At 42.1% G+C, this 18242-nt stretch overlaps 1 long non-coding RNA gene across 2 annotated transcripts; it reads left to right on the top strand.

Annotated features, from left to right (window-relative positions):
- The first annotated feature begins 8404 nt into the window (after positions 1-8404).
- LOC120438133 lies at positions 8405-17510 on the top strand. Of its 2 annotated transcripts, XR_005611687.1 has the most exons (4): positions 8405-8456; positions 8541-8642; positions 9418-9519; positions 17454-17510. It is a non-coding gene; the product is annotated as an uncharacterized LOC120438133 (long non-coding RNA). The 2 variants fall into 2 exon arrangements; XR_005611686.1 differs by lacking the exon at positions 17454-17510 and having other exon boundaries at positions 9418-10045.
- Positions 17511-18242: the final 732 nt, after the last annotated feature.

Genomic DNA, 18242 nt, shown 5'->3' with positions numbered 1-18242 from the left:
TAGATGCAGATTAGTAGGAGCATTTTCTTCATATTGATTTAGAGTTCAGTACTAGGAATATGTAGAATTAACATCTGTGTACATGACGAGTGATGAAAACTTTCAAAGGACGTCAGAATTGGTGTCTCTATCTGTGACTGTCCCAGAGGAACCTACCTGAGGGATTATTAAAGATCTGTCTATCTAGAAAGACTTGCATTGATTCACAGTGTACAATTCTTTCTAATCTATTAACATCTTCCTCCAAATCCTGTTTCTGCTGCATCAGAAGGGCTCAAACCTCCTGCTGTTGTCTGCTGGACCATCAATTCTACTTTATGATGATCTTCAAAGATAAAAACGTGAGTTTATTTGTGAACTCTGTGAAATGTGTCTGATGTTTAGCTGACCTTCGAGCAGGAACTTATGAGTCTTTTATGGTGTTTAATGTTCACAGTGCTGAAACCTGCAGACACACCCATGTGGAAGACTGGGTTTGTTTTTTAAAACTTAAAACACGGTTATCAAATGGAAACACAGCAGAAGCCCAGATGTTGCACTTGAATACAGAACGTACAGAAATGATGGAGGAATCATTTAGTTCCACTCAGAAATATGAACGTCAGGTTAATCAGACGATGGACTGAAGATGAATCAGAAACTATTTCCATATAGAAACACTCTGTTTGTCCTTCTTAATCATTCACTCAAAAAAGAGAAACTGGATGCTTATTACATTTACAAGAGTCTCACATGTTTGAACAAGAAATGCTTCTAACATGAACATAATTAAATCATATACGATCGGCGTGAAATTTAACATCTAACACTTCTCAGTTCTTGTTGAGATGATGTGATACAATCTAGTAAGAGTGGTTAGCTGCCTTAAAGCCAGATGTTACACAACATCACAAGATCAGGTGAGATTTCAGACCAAGGGAAAATCACTGGGGTTATCTCGGGAAGAGGCAGAAAAGCATAGACATGGTGGACCTCACAGTCATTTTGAAAATGTAATTAATCTCTCTTCATTCATCTACATGGAAATATAGAACCAACGACCAAACAAATAATACAACCAAATCACTCCCAGTTTATTTACAACATTTGAAACATATGATGAAGCTCGTTCATTTATTATTATTACCCTAGGTAAGAATGCAAGATGGCACCAGTGTGCACAGCGAACCTTCTCTTTGGGTTGTGTCAGCTGGTTGTTACCTTTCTTTTTCTATGTTGACCTGATGGCTCTGCTTTATTTGTCTATGATCGCCAAACTCTTCTGAACCTTCGGCCATTAAAACCCCGAACGCTTGATTTGGAAAGCAAGACAGTATTCCGTGAGAGTAAAAAAGCGCTATATAAGAATCAGTCCATTTACCAAAATCTTCCTCCGCTTTTGGTGGACATACCTGACTGCCTACAACACTTACTGGGAAAACAAGGTGGCATCCTGGTACGCTTGAAGGCTTACCTGAAATCACATGGAGTAAAGAAAGCTCTTACTCTTAGAGATGTGCTACCATCTTTTCGTGCTCTCTGGGACCTGTCCAGTTAGAGATTCAGCTGCCACTGCTGGACCCGGCCTGTTGGACCTCCTGCTCCCTCGGACCTGCCGGCGAAGCCTTCACCTGTCTGGCAATTAGTGCACTTTGACCACCCTTCGGATGGGCCTGCTAAACACCAGGTCACTGTCAAACAAGGCTTTCATCCTAAATTACTTTTGTATCTCGTCGGGACTGGATTTTATATTCCTGATGGAAACTTGGCTTTGACCCGGTGAGTTTTCTTCTATCTCGGAACTCCTTCCCCCAATTGTTCATTTTTCAGCTCTCCCCGGACCAGTGGGAGAGGTGGAGGGCTAGCTTCAGTATTTAAAAACGATTTTCACTGTCGACAACTGCCACCTGTTTTATATGCCAGCTTTGAGGTACAGCTTTTGGAACTGAACTGCGCTCCATCAGCTGTCTGCGCAGTGGTTTATCGTCCACCGAAATGCGTTAAGGATTTTAATCTCGATTTTGCTGACTTACTGGGGAATCTTATGTTAGGATATGACAGTGCTTTAATTGCTGGTGATTTTAACATCCATGTATGCTGTGAGACTGGACCACTAGTAAAAGTTTTCCTCGCCCTTAATGACAGTTTTAACCTCACTCAGTGGGTAAGTGATCCAACTCACGGTAAAGGTCATACGCTCGATCTGGTGTTGTGATATGGTCTGGATGTCTGTATTACAGAAATCAAGGACTGTGGGATATTGGATCATTTCCCACTTATGTTTAATGTCACAGTGCGTAACGTGGAGTTGGACAGCGAGTGACCTGTGCATCAGATGCGCATGATAAATTCAGTGACTGCTGCTCACTTTTCCTCCACTTTTACTAACTCAGTCCTCTATGATGCCAACCCCGGTGCGAAACTTATGGGCAGAAATCTGTGCCATCAGAAACTGAATTTGAATAAGTTAAATTCGAATTTGAATTGGTCGGATTGAATCTGAATTGTAACTTGAATAAATGCTTTTAGCATTTTACGTATCAGCATAAGCATTTGTTAGCAAAGCATTCTTCATTGCACGAGCTTGTGCCTATGTATTTTGTGTGTGGCTCACTTCTCAGTGAATCAGCATTTCGGTTTAGGTGTGTGTGTCATTTCTCACTCAATCAACGAGTGCACGTGTGTTTTTGTGTGTTTACCACTTCATGCTGAGTCAGTGTGTGTGTAGATGTGTGTGTGTTCATCACTTTCCTGTTCTGGTGTCTTGGGTAAACCACGGCCTGAAGCGTCCCCTGGGGTTTTACTCTCCTCCTTTTCAGTCTGTTTACGACCATTGCTGCTGCTGCTTCTCAAAGTTCTGTCCATCCTGGTTCTGGCCCCAATTGGGGCAGTCCTTTCTCCAGTGTCCATGCTTGTCGCAGGTGAAACCTGCATCATGTTCTGTGTTTTGTCCACCTGAGGTGGCTTTTGACCTCAGTTGCTCCTTCTCTCTCTCTCTCTCTACGCCCTTTTCTCTGCTGCCCGATCATCCATGTTGGTCCATCAGTGCCCTGCACAGTGTTAATGCAGAGTAATCAAGGTCAACATTCTGTTGCTCGGCCTCACTTTTCATCCGGGCTGAATGGGCACCTCGTCACAGCTCTGTCAGCTGAAGCTGTCTGGGAATTTCCCCCCGTGTAGTGAAGCGGGCCTTGGGTTTAGCACCCTCCGTCTCCGCTGCATGAGATTCCTTTCCTGCAGCACCATTGACATTTTCAGGTTGTTGTTGTGGGTCCAGCTGTTGCAGCGTGTAGTCAGGGTCACGTCAAACATGGGAGAGGGGAGAGCAGGAGTCCAGGTCAGCTTCGGTTTCCAGAGCCTGGAAAGCAGCCTGTAAAGGGGCATAAAAGAAAAAACAAAAAAACTAAGCAAAACAGAAAGCAGTGGACGAACAGGAAAATGATGTGCTGTTTGCTGTGTTATACGGAGAGGGGAAAAACACCGGGCCAGGCCCTGTGTCAGCCTCCCCCCCTTTTTTTTCATGATATAATCCACTCATAGCCCACCAAGTTGACAGGACAACACAGATACAAATTCTCAAGATCATGTTTAAACTCAGAAAAGAGAATTTCCTTCCCTCAGTAAGTCACTTGTGTTGTTCAATCAGCAGAAAACATCTCACAATTTCACTATCTTAACCACTAAATGTTTCATCACTGGTTGGTCATACCAGTCTCTTTCTTCCTTTTTTTTTTTTTTTTTTAAAGTTAAGCTGTTGCCCTGTGAGGACGAGAGTAAAACAATGATGGTCCAGAAGAGGTCGGTCAAACAATTGATTTTAATGAATACACGCAGCGTGGAGAGATGTAAACTGCAAAACATCAGTTGTAAATCCCCGTTCAAAAATACACTTCAGATTGCTTTTATAACATCAGGGTATTATAACGTATTGTAACGCCCCCTCTTGCGTTTACAAGCACATAATTTGCATCTTAAGAACATTGTTTGCCTCCTCTACAGACAATGATCAATTTTAAGAGATAAATGCAGAGACAGGAGTTCCCCTTTCTGGCATCCTTTTCCAAACATGATCTCAGGCCTTTGAGGTCCCCATGGACTTGTCCTCCTTCCGTCACCTGTTGCTAGGCAAACTCAAATGCAACAAGAAGCTGAATACATTCAGGCCTTTGCTCAGCTACTATTTTACTGTAACAATATACTCAGCATATAAGCTTTTAAGATTATAGATTTAACTCAACGATTTAAAGTGGTTATAACTGCACCTGTAATAAACATGTTAATATGTGATTATGATAACCCCTGTAATACAAATTATAACATAATGCCAGCAACTTCAATAAATGCTTGGATGAAATGATAATTAATGCAATGATAAAGATGATGGTTATGTGAAATAATCCCTGTAATTCTACACCTGCAACCCGGACAGTTTATTTGTCAGTAGTGGATAAACTCAGCATTTAACAACAAGTGTATGTTAAGTTTCCTGCTTTAACCTTGCTGAAAAATATTCACGTGCTCATGCATGTAAGCTGCTTTTCATTGCGTGTGTGTGTGCTTGTAGGCGGGTTAATTGTATGTGTGTTCAGTGGAGCTGCAGCTCCAGCAAAGCCTCTCTCTGCCCTAGCTTTTTTTTTTTTTTTCAAAAAGGCGTTTCCTTAAAAGGTGCCTTTCTCTCACATTTCTCTGCCTGTGTGTGTTTTTGTTTCACCTTTTGTTGCGATCCTCAGGACACTTTCTCAACCTCCACAAGTGAGTTGGCCCCAAATTTCAGACTGATTTTTATGTGCTCTTAAAACCTTCATTTCTTGTCTAATTCTCTCCTTGCTGCTGTCTCTTTCACAGCTGCTGATTCTTACCTGGTGTGGTTGCCATCATGTTAATCTATCATTTTACTCTGGCCGCTGTGCTCATGGTGGACGGTTGATCCAGGTCCTTAACCTGTATAAATACACTGAGGCACTTGTTTAATATCATTTTCATCACTGGTCAATAGACAAGCAGGCAACACGCCCACCTTTACAGCGCAAACTGCACACCAGTCTCACAACACATTCCTCTCTCTGCTTCTCAATAGTGTCCACTCTCCCTTTATTTCTCCTTCCTCCACGTCAGATTTAAAACCCAACATATTTCACACCTCTACTCACCTCTCACTTTTTGTTTTTACACCACAGAGAATTTCACCCAATTAAGCCCATCTACCTCTATGCGGCTCCGAATTTCCCTCTTTTCTCTTATTTGTTTTAAACACACTCGTCAGGGGACAGGCACACAACAGTCAACAGTTTTCACCGCTGAAGGGAGTGATTCAACCTCTTTCCTATTGTAGAACTCAACCTCTGATTTTTAAATAGCTATCTTGTTCTACGCCATATTAAACATCAACCCATGATTACACAGCAGTCTCTTTGTTTATACTGGGGCTAATTCAAGAGTCCTTAGTTCTCAAGTCACCAACCTTGGCTAACCAGACGCCACTGGGCCTGCCTCTGCGTCCAAAAGCAGGGGGGTTGCCACACCATGAACAAGTTTTTTGGGGTTCCACAACCAAGGTTGCTATCCTAGTTACTTCCGGGCTGCGTCCGAACTACCGGTGGGGAAACCACTCCAGGAACAAAATCCACAAGGCCCACCAGACGTCAACCTGACTAGCTTAAAGTGTGCCTTCGCTCTAGTGCCCTCACACTTCAACCGTCACTGTCACCATGTTCGTATCTCACACACTGAAACACAGAGAATGCGTCTCATCCTAAGAAACACACACAGAAACCTCTGAGCTCAACTTGGAAATAATTTAAATTGTTTGTGCACCAAAAGCCAGTCTCTATTTCATCTCTATTTCATATACTGAAACTTTGGCTCTAACTTAGAAATTTTTCAGAGGTTCTTGTCCCAAAAGCCAATCATAGACAAAATTAAATGTGGAATTTTAGGTGGGCTGCAACTCTAGTCTCAGCGTAGAATGTTTTTAGTTTCATGCTAGAGCCAGTTCCTATGTCACACTGGAATTCAGCCTCAACTATTATGTTCTGTTTTCTTGTGCCGAAAAACCAGACACCAACAGAATTTAATGTGAAAATACGTGTAACTCAGCGCACAGATTAATTTAGAATGTTCAACATGCACACTTCGATTTTTTACAACAGGTAGTGCTCACCTTTTTATTCTGTTGGACCGGTCCTCTGTTCGCCTTGTCTCACAATCTCACAACAGGCCAAATCTGCCTTGCTCAGCAGACCAAAGATCTGGGTCACACAGCACCAAGTTGTTAACTATCCCAATTCTTTGATATTTGGGCTGAAGGAAGAACAACACTCGGTGTATAAATGCTCAATCAACAATCTCTTTATTCCATACAATTCTCATTATGCCTTACAACATTTTGAGCATAAACGTCCGGACGGGAGATGTGGACAGGAGGGTGACCGCCAGATCTCAAAGTGTCTGACCATTTCTCACATTCTTATAGCTTCAGCCAAAGTCATAAAACCTAAACATCCACATTCTTTCTCTCTCAGTGAGCTTAAGTTATGACCTTGGCTTCCTGTGTAGTATGTTCTGTTCTTTCTAATCAGACAAATAAGGCCATGATTCTGTGAAAACAGTATTTCTTATAAATCAGCAGAATAATGCATCATAAAACAGTGTAATGATTTTACAATCTTTAATCCAAGGCATAATGTGGCCTATAGCCGTATAATGATTCAAAAATTCTTTGATTAGAAGTATAAGGTGGCATAAGATAGTATAATAATTTCACAGTGCACGTCAGCATGTGAACTTTGTTCTGACTCAGACTCAGTCTGAGCAGTCAGACGGCATATTTTTAAAGTTAACACATCAACACACACAGAGCTGAGCCCCTCCCACCTGTGCTGAGTTTCAGGTGGGGTCCCGCCTCCTTCCAGGAAGCAGCTCACCTGTGTGTCCCTGTTTGTTATTCAGGTGTGAAGTGGAGCTTGTTGTTGGTGTGAAGAAACTGTAAGTTTGCTTTGTTTCCTCCTTTAACAGTTTGTCTTTAGGAACTTTACTGTTTGTTCAGCTCATGTTTGATTTCTTCACACAACAAACTGTGTGTGTTTTTATTTCCGGTCTCTCCATTAAAGTCAGTGTGTAATATTTTCCTGGCTAACATCAGCTGTGTGCAGCTTAGTTCCAGCACAAACAGCACAAATCTGCCGCTCCATAGTTCACGGTAACAGATTCACAGCTGGACCAACGAGGCCGAGTGTGCCCGTCATTCTGAGCTACGTTTGTTTGTGTACTTAGTTTAGTTTGTACTTTGTGAGTTCTCTGAGTCCACAGAGTACGTGATGACATCACAGCTCAGCTGCAGCATTTTTCTCACGTTTACCTCCGTTACTGTCACTGTGACACACAAGACAACTGCAGAGCTCTGACGCTAAGCGATTATTTTAAATCTCATCCAAACTGATTTAAGTTTATTAAACTCCACCGAGACAATCTGCACATTGCATTAATAGTTTAATAAACTTTCACCTTAACTTTATTTTTGGTTAGCACATACCTTAAACAAGCTGTAACCTAACGATAGTTATATAAGAGCAGATGCATGCTGGTGCATTAAGCTGTATGTTTTACGTCCAGTGGGTGCATGATCTGATTAGTCGACTAATCGCAAAAATAATTGGTGACTAGTCGACTATCAAAATAATCATTTGTGGCAGCCCTACATGACATGTAAACAGACTGTTGGCTCCTCATACAGGAAGTGATGCTTCACTTTCAGCCGTCTGTGTATTTTCTTCAGGAAATTGAGTTGCAGCTGTGAAATCTGTGAGGAGGAAGTGTAATATGAAACAGGAAGCCTGTAAAAGCTGAAGTCACACTGTCAACATGTCAGCACACAAGCTCACACATGACAGCGTCATCAACATGGAGCTCTGAGTGTTTATTAAAGGATCATTGTGTGAAAGAGGCTCTAACACAGCTGACTGCAGCCTTTGTCTTTGAGCACACAGTGTCTCACATTTACATTCACTTTACTGTCAAATACACTCAATCACTTTAAACAGCTGCTGTTGTCAAGTGAAAATAGCAAAGATTTCAGGGTTGAGCCCCAGTGTTTCTACATCCTAGTAACACCTCAGACAGTCAAAACTCATCAGAACTCATCATTATCATTAGGACAGATTTAGGCCAATATCATTTCGCATTTCTGTGTCATCATCCATCAAATGTTGACAAATAGTGGGTTTGTCATTCTCTCAGCTGACACTGAGATGAAGCAGGAAAGAAGCAGCTGATATTTGGACAGCACACATGATGGAAAGGAGGATTTCAGTTGATGTGCACATGAATGATTTGTGTTTCCTCTGCAGGTGAAGGTAGAAAGTGTGTGTGAGCTGATGTGAATTGAGCAGCATGGATCAGTGTGAGGACAGAGAGGAGGGAGTCCCTCCCTCTAAAAGCACTCTGTGTGGGGAACATGAGAGCCAGACCAAAGCTCAGAGGTGAGATGACCATCTCTAACTGTCCATGACTCTTCTCCATGTCACAGCTCAGCACTCACATCACTGCTCCATCATTATTCACAGGAACCCACCTGGACCTCCACCCAGAAGTGTGTCCTTACAGAGTGACCGGTCTAAAGGTTATCCCATTCATTTTAAAGTCCAGCCTCTGTCTGCTGCAGGGAGGTGAGCTGTTAGTAACATGAACTGATGTCACTCTGGTGTCTGATTTAAATGATTTTGATGTTTCCTGGTTTCTAAAATGCATCTCTGTGGGAGAGCAGTGTCTTTATCTTGTTTTAAGACACATTTGGACACAATTGGCTGTTTTTAACTATTTATTTGAATCACAGGTGTAAAATTAGACGTCACAGAGCTGGATCCTAAACTATCATAGAAACAGCTGCTAGCAATGGGTAGTCTGACTTTAGCCTGGTGGCAAAGCTAACAGAAACAAACATGCAAGCTGTGCGCTGTGAGTATGATACGCTGCTCTAGAAAGCAAACAAAGGTTTGTGCAGCTCCTCTTCAGAAAAGTGTTCAGAGAGCAGCTGCTTTATTAGACAAAGGCTCGCTGTGTGAGCCCAGATGTGTGTAACAGCTGGATGAAGGAGAACCATCACAGTCACATCTCCATCCCGCCTTTATTAATGAACTTCCTGTTGCTTACAGATGACAGGAACACTAAGTGTTTGTGCTACGTGATGCTGCAAGATTTGTTAACATCTCCATGATGGTAACATCTCCTCGTCTAACGGCAAACACATGAATGCTCCTAACGGCAGCTATCACAGCTACAGAGGCAGACTGTTCCTCACTGTTGCATTCAGGGACATTTGTTTTCCTGTAAAAAGCTGAACTCTAATCTAAGAGGACTGTTACTGACAGGAAACAGCTGCATTATCTGCAGTCTGTGTGATCAAAGCTGCTTCAATGACTTTAATCATTTTTGTCTCTGCAGAGGTCAGAGGTCACAGTCTGCAGGGTCCAGCTGTCCATCTGTGAGGAGTCACCGGTTGAAAGATCAACCTCCATTCTTCAGTGATGAACCTGGACCAACAAGGTCAGAGACATGTGATGAGCTCCTTTAGATATAACCTCTAGCACTACTGTATTTATTCTTTAGTTCTGGAGCATTGCAATGTCACCTGTCAACTCATTTGTTCTTTATTTACATCAAAAACATGTTTAAAAGAAAGCTTCCTTTATTATTTTTATTTACTTTTTTGAATTTTATTTAGTGTTATTAACTTAGCTCTAAATCCTCATACTGCTCCTCGTGTGGCATCACTGAGTCTCAGGAGAAAGTCAGACTGTGACACAAAGCAAACAAGTCAGTCTTCCAAAGGACGGTTGGAGAATAAAAATAATATGTTTTAGAAGCACCAAATAAACTCAAATCCTAATCCAGTGGAAATATTGTAGAGGTTCCTGAAGTGAAAATCCACCATAACCCAGAGCTGAAGTTGCTCTGTGTGAATAACTAAGTTCAACTCAATTCAATTCAATTTAATTTATGTAGCATCAAATCACAAAAACAGTCGCCTCAAGGCGCTTTATATTGTACCGTACATCCTACAATAATAGATACAGAGAAAAACCCAACAATCATATGACCCCCTATGAGCAAGCACTTTGGCGACAGTGGGAAGGAAAAACTCCCTTTTAACAGGAAGAAACCTCCGGCAGAACCAGGCTCAGGGAGGGGCGGGGCCATCTGCTGCGACCGGTTGGGGTGAAAGAAGGAAAACAGGATAAAGATATGCTGTGGAAGAGAGACAGAGATTAATAACAGATATGATTCGATGCAGAGAGGTCTATTAACACATAGTGAGTGAGAAAAATGACTGGAAAGGAAAAACTCAATGCATCATGGGAATCCCCGGCAGCCTACGTCTATTGCAGCATAACTAAGGGAGGATTCAGGGTCACCTGGTCCAGCCCTAACTATATGCTTTAGCAAAAAGGAAAGTTTTAAGCCTAATCTTAAAAGTAGTGTCATGTATTTAAATATATATTGTTAGTGCTTATGGTCTTATTATATTAGAAACTGAGCTCAGAGGAGACAAAGACTAAGTTAAGGGAGACAAGATGCCCTGGCAACAGACCTCAGAAAGGGTAAGTTATTGCAAGCTGCACAGGAAGTTTTAGTGCACAAGCATATTAATAAATACAGGAATCCAGACCAAAAGAGGTCACATTTTGACCCCAGGAAGACACACACACACACACACACACACACACACACACACAGTATTCTTTGTTCACATGTATACCTATGTAAGATGTTATATGTTAATGGACCTATGCATATTCATGTACCCACAATAAAAGGAGTGTTATAAGGAACCTGGCGGAGAGTCTGACTGAGGTCAAGTGGTGGAACGACACTTGGCTCCAGGCAGGTCTCCCTCATGCATGAGTAACACAACGAACTTTGCCTACTTGGTGTTCAATGCTTTTGCAGGGCTCTAGACTAACTTTTTGCCATGGGCGCACCGGTGCGCCCAACTTTAAAAATTTAGGCGTACCGCCACAAAAGTTAGGCGCACTCAAATTTTTCAACCGCATCGCTTAACACCGCAGTTTTACATGTGCACATTTTTTGGGGGGAAATTGCAGTCCATACAGACAATATTGATTTCTAAATGATTAACTAACAATCTTGTGCTTAAAGTGCTTTGGCAATATTGTAGAAAATGTTAAACTTAATCATCATCTTGGCCTCCTCTGACGACCTGTTTGCTGCTGCCTGCTGCTGAAAGGCAGTGGGGAGAGGGGACACTTGGGCAGTGCATTTATTGCAGCATATCATGTGTTTTCTGGATACACTGCTGCTTTTTCAGCGTTCAGAGGTTGATGGCACCGTGTCAGAGCTGGCTATGAATTTCAGACGGATCAGGCCTTAACAAAAAAGTTATCAATAGTTCTTTTCATCTTTTCTTATTACCCACAGCTACATCCACTTCTGTCAGGCCTAGGCTGCTCACTAGTGCTGGGTATCATCACTGATTTCTATAATCCATTCGATTCCGGTTCTCAAAGTCCTGATTCGATTCAATTTAGCCTCAGACACTCAGAAATATTATAATTCTGATCATTTATCAGTACTGATACACATGAGACTTCATCAGAATTGTGAACATCACAGCAGATGCCTTTGTGTCAAAGTAACTGAGAATAAAACACAGAAAAACATGAAGGAGATTTTTCTGACCTGAGTTTTTATAGCAGATAACCTTAAAATTATTCTGCAATATTCTGTAATTTTGTATAATTTTAAAAAGTTTAAATTTCTTCAGTATTGAACAGCAGAAATTAGGCTTTCTTGTCCGAGGTCATTTAAGTGAAAAAAGAAAAGAAAAGAAAAAGAAAAGACAGCGCTGTAAACAACGGTAGACTGATGGGTAATAAGCGAATGAATAATGCAGAAAACAGATTTGAGACGGGAAACTGTTCTTGAAGTACAGAGAGAAAGAGAGAGAGAGTGATTTTTATCATGGTGGAAGCAAAACAGCAAAAGTCAGAGGGAATTCATGACAACATTGATCAAATGTGAAGTGTAGTTTGCTGCTTCTTTTGCTGCTGGCTCGCTAATTTTGGTTGGAGAGACAAAACCTGCAGCTCAGAATCAGCCAAAAAAAGGCGTAAACACAGAGCGGACGGTGGGCTTGGTGAGCTCCGACAGTGTGTCCGTGTACGGGCCGTCGGGTGAGAAAGCCGAGAAAGAGAAAGCTGATTCTGATGCATCGGGTCAGCTCCGTGTTTACGTCTTTGTGTGGAATCCGTGTACCTGCTCTCATTTGCTGTTTGGTGGTTGTTGAAATAGTTTTGTGAGCTTTAATCTGAGAATCTGGCGTTTCACAGTTATATTTAAAAGTCAATTCAGGATTTAATGAATCGATATCGCTTTATTCAAGCTACTCACCTCCCTCTTCCACCTGCACTTTCAACTGGACCACGGCCGATCAGAGAGGTCCCGCCCCTGACTATCTCTGATTGGTTTAGTCCATGATAGGGGCATAATGTGTGTCTGTTGTTGACCAGACGGAGAGTTGCAGAGATTTATTTATTTTTTTCTGTTACCCGAACAGTTGGTCGCACCAGTGCGACCAAAGATTTTTTTTAGTCGCACCACTGAAAAATTTGGTCGCATTTGCGACCAAATTGGTCGCACTCTAGAGCCCTGTTTTGTGTACTTAAATTGTCTCGTTCCAGTGGTGGGCCTGTGCTAGACAGACCCAACACTTTGCAGCTCTGCACTAAACTTCCCCTTTCTAAAGTTTGTTGCCAGGGCGACCTGTCACCCTCTGACCTAGTTTTTGTCTCGTCTGGGCTTGGTTTCTAAAGGCCTCTCTTATTAAAATACATAAAACATATATTTATTTCGTAACAATGTACAACCTGTTCTTTGGATCCTCTACCAGCCTGGGCTTTAAAGGAGTTGTGGCCAGCATTAGGACCCTACATTCTGTTTCTTTTAAATACTTCATTGACGACAGGAGTCTTCCCTGAATGTTTTAAATCAGCTGTGGTAGTGCCGATCTTGAAAAAGCCTGGACTGGACGTTGACATGGTTGCAAATGATAGACCCATCTCGCATCTGTCTTTTTTGTGTAAAGTCTTTGAAAAAATGGTTTTTAAGCAGCTCACTGAGCATTTGTCAGCAAACAATCAGTTTGAACCATTTCAGTCTGCTTTTAGACCAAATCTCTCCACAGAAACAGCTTTAGTCAAAGTGATAAACGATCTGCTGGTAAATGCAGACAACGATCGCATTTCAGTTTTAGTACTGCTGGATCTAAGTGCTGCGTTTGACACTGTGGATCACTGTATTTTAATGGCTTGAACATTTTATTGGAGTTACAGGAAATGCTTTATCATGGCTGTGATCCTAACTGTCTGGGAGGTTTCAGACTGTTAGTTTTAAAAATGATCTCTCTGAGACCTGTGCAGTGAGGCATGGGGTCCCTCAGGGCTCCGTACTTGGACCATTGCTGTTTTCTATGTATCTGCTGCCTCTTGGTGTTCTTTTACGTTCTTTTAATGTAACTTTTCATTGTTACGCTGATGACCTGCAGCTTTATGTTCCTCTAACCATTGGAAATTGTGCTGAAGTCTCTAAACTAGAATCTTGTGTATCTGCAATTACCGGCTGGTTATCGGATAATTTGTTGCTCCTAAATACTGATAAGACAGAGTTGATCGTCACTGGGCCACAACAATTTCAGCACTTGTTGAAAAATTTCATCTTGAAAATTGATAACGATGTCATAATTTGCAGGGACAAGGTAAAAAACTTGGGCGTGTGGTTCGACATGGTGCTCTCCTTTGAGTCTCATGTAAAAGAGATAACAAAGACCGCCTTTTATCATTTGAGGATAGCCAAAATCAGACAAGTTTTGTCAAGTGACATGGCAGAGGTTCTTGTCCATGCATTTGTGTCTTCGCGTATTGATTATTGTAACGCTCTTCTTTCTGGGCTTCCAAAGAAAAGTTTCAGAGGTCTACAGATGGTGCAAAAGGCAGCTGCTCGCATCAGCACACAGCTCAAAGTCCAACACTAACGCACACAGAGGATAATTATTTATGTATGTAAGTTGGCTAAATGATCATTGTGCATCATTTTGTCCTCCATAAGCCACTGTACCTGTGTTGCATAATTCAGTATATCCACCTGTCCTTGGATTGATTAACTCTTCAGTGAAATCACATTCGGAGTGTTCACTGACTCGTATCACACCACAAGGCTTCTAAAATATACTTGATTTTTTTTTTTTTTATGTTTTCAGGGTAATGAAATCCCAGACTGTGTTCTGAGCTTCTGCAACATCATCCATCACCCACCAGTCTGTAGGGACGAGGCCACTGAGGCAGTTAAACAACTCCTTGGTGGCAGAGCCCCGGGGGTTGATGATGACCGCCCTGAGTTCCTGAAGGCTCTGGATGTTGTAGGGCTGTCTTGGTTGACATGCCTCTACAATGTTACGTGGAAATCAGGGGCAGTACCCCTGGATTGGCAGACAGGGGTGGTGGCTCCCGTCTTTAAGAAAGGGAACCTGAGGCTGTGTTCCAACTACACGGGAATCACACTCTTCAGCTTCAGGGTGCGCTCCGGCTACTGGTCATTCAATCCTTATACAACCGTTGCAAAAACTTGGTCCACATAGCCAGCAATAAGTTGCACTGGTTTCTGGTGGGTGATGGGCTTCACCAGGGCTTCCCTTTGTCACAGATTCTGTTCATAATTTTTATGGACAGGATTTCTAAGTGTTGCCGAGTGGTGGAAGGCTTTCACTTGGGTGGTCTTAGAATCTCATCCCTGCTTTTCGCAGATGATGTGGTTCTATTGGCTTCATCGGGTGATGGCTTCCTGCTTGCCTTGGAATGATTCACAGCTGAGTGTGAAGCGGTGGGATTGAGAATCAGCACCTTCAAATCTGAGGCCATGGTCCTCAGCCAGAAAAGGTTGGAGTGCCCACTCTGGGTCAGGGACGAGTCCCTGTCCCAAGTGGAGTATCTTGAGGTCTTGTTCACGAGTGATGGGAGATGGGAGCGGGAGATCGACAGACGAATTGTTGCTGTGGCTGTGGTGATGCAAATGCTGCACTGGTCGGTCGATCTACTTTCCTGCCCTCACCTATGGTCACAAGCTGTGGGTAGTGACTGAAAGAAAGACATCACGGATACAAGTGGTGGAAATGGGCTTCCTCCGAAGGGTGGCTAGCCTTTCCCTTAGACATAAACTAAGAAGTTCGGCCATCCAGGAGGGGCTCAGAGTAGAGCCTGTTAGGTTAATTTTGATAATAGTTGTCATTGCTGTACTTAGATTTGTAAGCCTTGTTTCAAACTCAATTACGAGAGTCGTAATTGATAACAAAATTTCATGGAAACCCCACGTCAGACACATAAAAACCAAAATTTACAGAAACCTCGCAGTTTTGAACAAAGTGAAACCATACCTTGATAAAGATGCACTTCGTATTCTGTTGTGTACCCTGGTTCTTCCATATTTTACATATTGTGTGGAAGTGTGGGGAAACACATATAAAAATACAACTAATCCATTAGTCACAGTACAGAAACGCGCACTGCGTATTATTCACAAGGCTGGTTATCTAGATCATACTCACAAACTCTTTCTTCAGGCAAAGTTACTTAAATAATGTGAGAGGCTTCGGAGAATTCAAATTACCCAGAACTCGAACAACCCGTAAAGGTTTTTGTGTGTCTGTATGTGGTGTGAAAATCTGGAACAGTCTGAGTTTACAACTGAAACAATGCAAAAATATTCATAGATTTAAATTCCTCTACAAACAGTTGGTCTGGTCACAGTATAATCAATGATGGTTTTAGTGTGCTCTGAAATGTCTGTTCTCATACCATTGCTGGTATGGATTCCGAGGGGAAAAAAAAAAAAAAAGTGTGTGTGTATGTATGTATATATATGTACATGTGTGTGTAGATATATATGTATGTATGTATATGTATGTGTGTTTGTTACTTGTAATTATTATTGCCTGTTACCTGTGGTAACGCAATTTATAATTAATATATTCTGTATTCAGTTATGAAGGTTCTATTTGTTTTGCTTGGTTTTGTTTGTTTGGTTTGCAACGATGGGCGTAGCTGCGGGAAGCTTATTGTTTTTTGTTGATGAGTGAATATAGGGGTGGGATTTAAGTTTTCTTCATCCCACTCCTTTTCAGGTACATTTTGTTTGTTTGTTTTTTGTTTTTGTGCACTTTATGTTCAATATATGTATTTTGTTGTGCCTGAAATGAACAAATTAAAAAAAAAAAAAAAACTGTATGATCAAAGACATTCTTTTGTTTCTATCCTCCTTTGCCTGTAGGATAGTGGGGGAGGCTATAGTATTAACTGTAGGCACATTGCATGTGAAGATACTGGTTACTTTGTCTCTCAAGGAATGTTTACTTTTTGCCCTTTATGGGCTCACCTATGTTGTATATGGTGGACCATCAAAGGACGGGTCATATACAGGGGTGAGGGGAGATGACCCTTTGTGATCAGCAGGAAGACACACACACACACACACACACACACACACACACACACGTGCTCACACATGCATACACACACATTCAGTGCCTTAGCTTTATTAGCAAACTATATGGGTTTTACATTGTGTAACCAGTTTAAACTAGTTTGACTTTGTTTGTATAACCCACGGTGGTCAATAAAAGAGCATGCCAGGGGAGTCAGATTGAAGTCGGCTGAACATCTTGCCGGACTTCCCTTGCAAGCAAGTGAAAACCGTATGGAGTGTCTTGCTTTTGTTCACAGTGACGAACCTCTGTGTCAGCAAGGTCTGACATTAGACCTAACAGAGCCGCAGCTCCTCCATGTCGAAAGGAGCCAGTTGAGGTGGTTCGGAAATCTGACAAGGATGCCTCCTGGGCACCTCCTGGCTGAGGTGTTCCAGGCATGTGTCACCATCTCTCCAGTGTGCCCTAGGGCAGACACAGGACACACTTGAGGGATGATCTCTTGGCTGGCCTGGGAACGCCTTGGCGTTCCCTGTAAAAGCTGGAGGAGGTGGCTCGGGAGAGGGAGGTCTGGGCTTCTCTGCAAGGGCTACTGCCCCCACAACCCATCCCAGGATAAGCGGAAGAAGATGGATGGATGGATGGATGTTTGGAGGCTTCAAGCATCCATCTGTGCACACAAGCTGATGTTTTAAGTGCTGTCTGTGTGGGAACATTTGTCTGAAGCATCTTCTTTCTCTGCACACACATAACCAGGCTTCAACAATATCCTTTTTTTCCCAGATTAATGAAATCTCAAACTTTGTTCTGAGCAACATCATGCATCACCACTGAAAGGAAGTCCATAAAAACAGACTGAAAATGCCTGATATTTTCACAGTATGAGAGTTTAAAACTTGGCAAACTTGATTCAGACAAAGTTATTTGAGCAGAAAACTACTGGATCTTTATCCTGTGCTTGAACTAATTCTCCATGATTCCTCTACAGAAGGGACCAGCAGAGCTCAGAGGTTCCCAGTGGTCAGTCTGTCCAGCAGCATCAAACACACCTGGACTCCATCATAATGGTCTGTACATGTACAACAAGTACTTTTACATCTATTCTGTTCACAGTCATCTCCATGCTGCTCTATGTAGACCAGTGGATTGTCAGTGTGTCCAACATGGATCTGATGTTTGGCTCCATGATTTCAGTTTGATTGTCTCTTTCATAAAGTATTCTGTTCCAGCTGCTGGAGGACAACATCATCACTTTTGTGAAGAACGAGCTGAAGAAGATCCAGAAAGTTCTGAGTCCAGATTACCCAGAATGCTCAGAGACTCAGAGGAATGATGATGAAGAGAGCAGCAGCAGCAGAGAGGCATTTGTGAAGATCACACTGGACTTCCTCAGGAGAATGAAGCAGGACGAGATTGCAGATCGTCTTCAGAGCATTAAGAGGATTTATCTAAAGATTTAAACATTTGGATAAATGAACATTTACGTATGTCTTAAGAGACGGACCAATATGTTTTAAAGATTCATTCCTTTTGGAATTAACTCTTTATTTCCACTTCTAAGTGATATTATACTTCTTTTTCATTCAGATCTTTTTGCTGCAGTTTGTCAACGTAACCTTAAGTGTAAGCTGAAGAAGAAGTTCCAGTGTGTGTTTGAGGGGATCACTAAAGCAGGAAACCCAACCCTTCTGAATCAAATCTACACAGAGCTCTACATCACTGAGGGAGGGACTGCAGAGGTCAATGATGAACATGAGGTCAGACAGATTGAAACAAC

This window comes from Oreochromis aureus, linkage group 3, assembly GCF_013358895.1.
Source record: "Oreochromis aureus strain Israel breed Guangdong linkage group 3, ZZ_aureus, whole genome shotgun sequence".
Classification (NCBI taxonomy): Eukaryota; Metazoa; Chordata; class Actinopteri; order Cichliformes; family Cichlidae; genus Oreochromis; species Oreochromis aureus.
The sequence above is the reverse complement of the archived record's forward strand: the minus strand, read 5'-3'. Positions and strand labels throughout refer to the sequence as shown.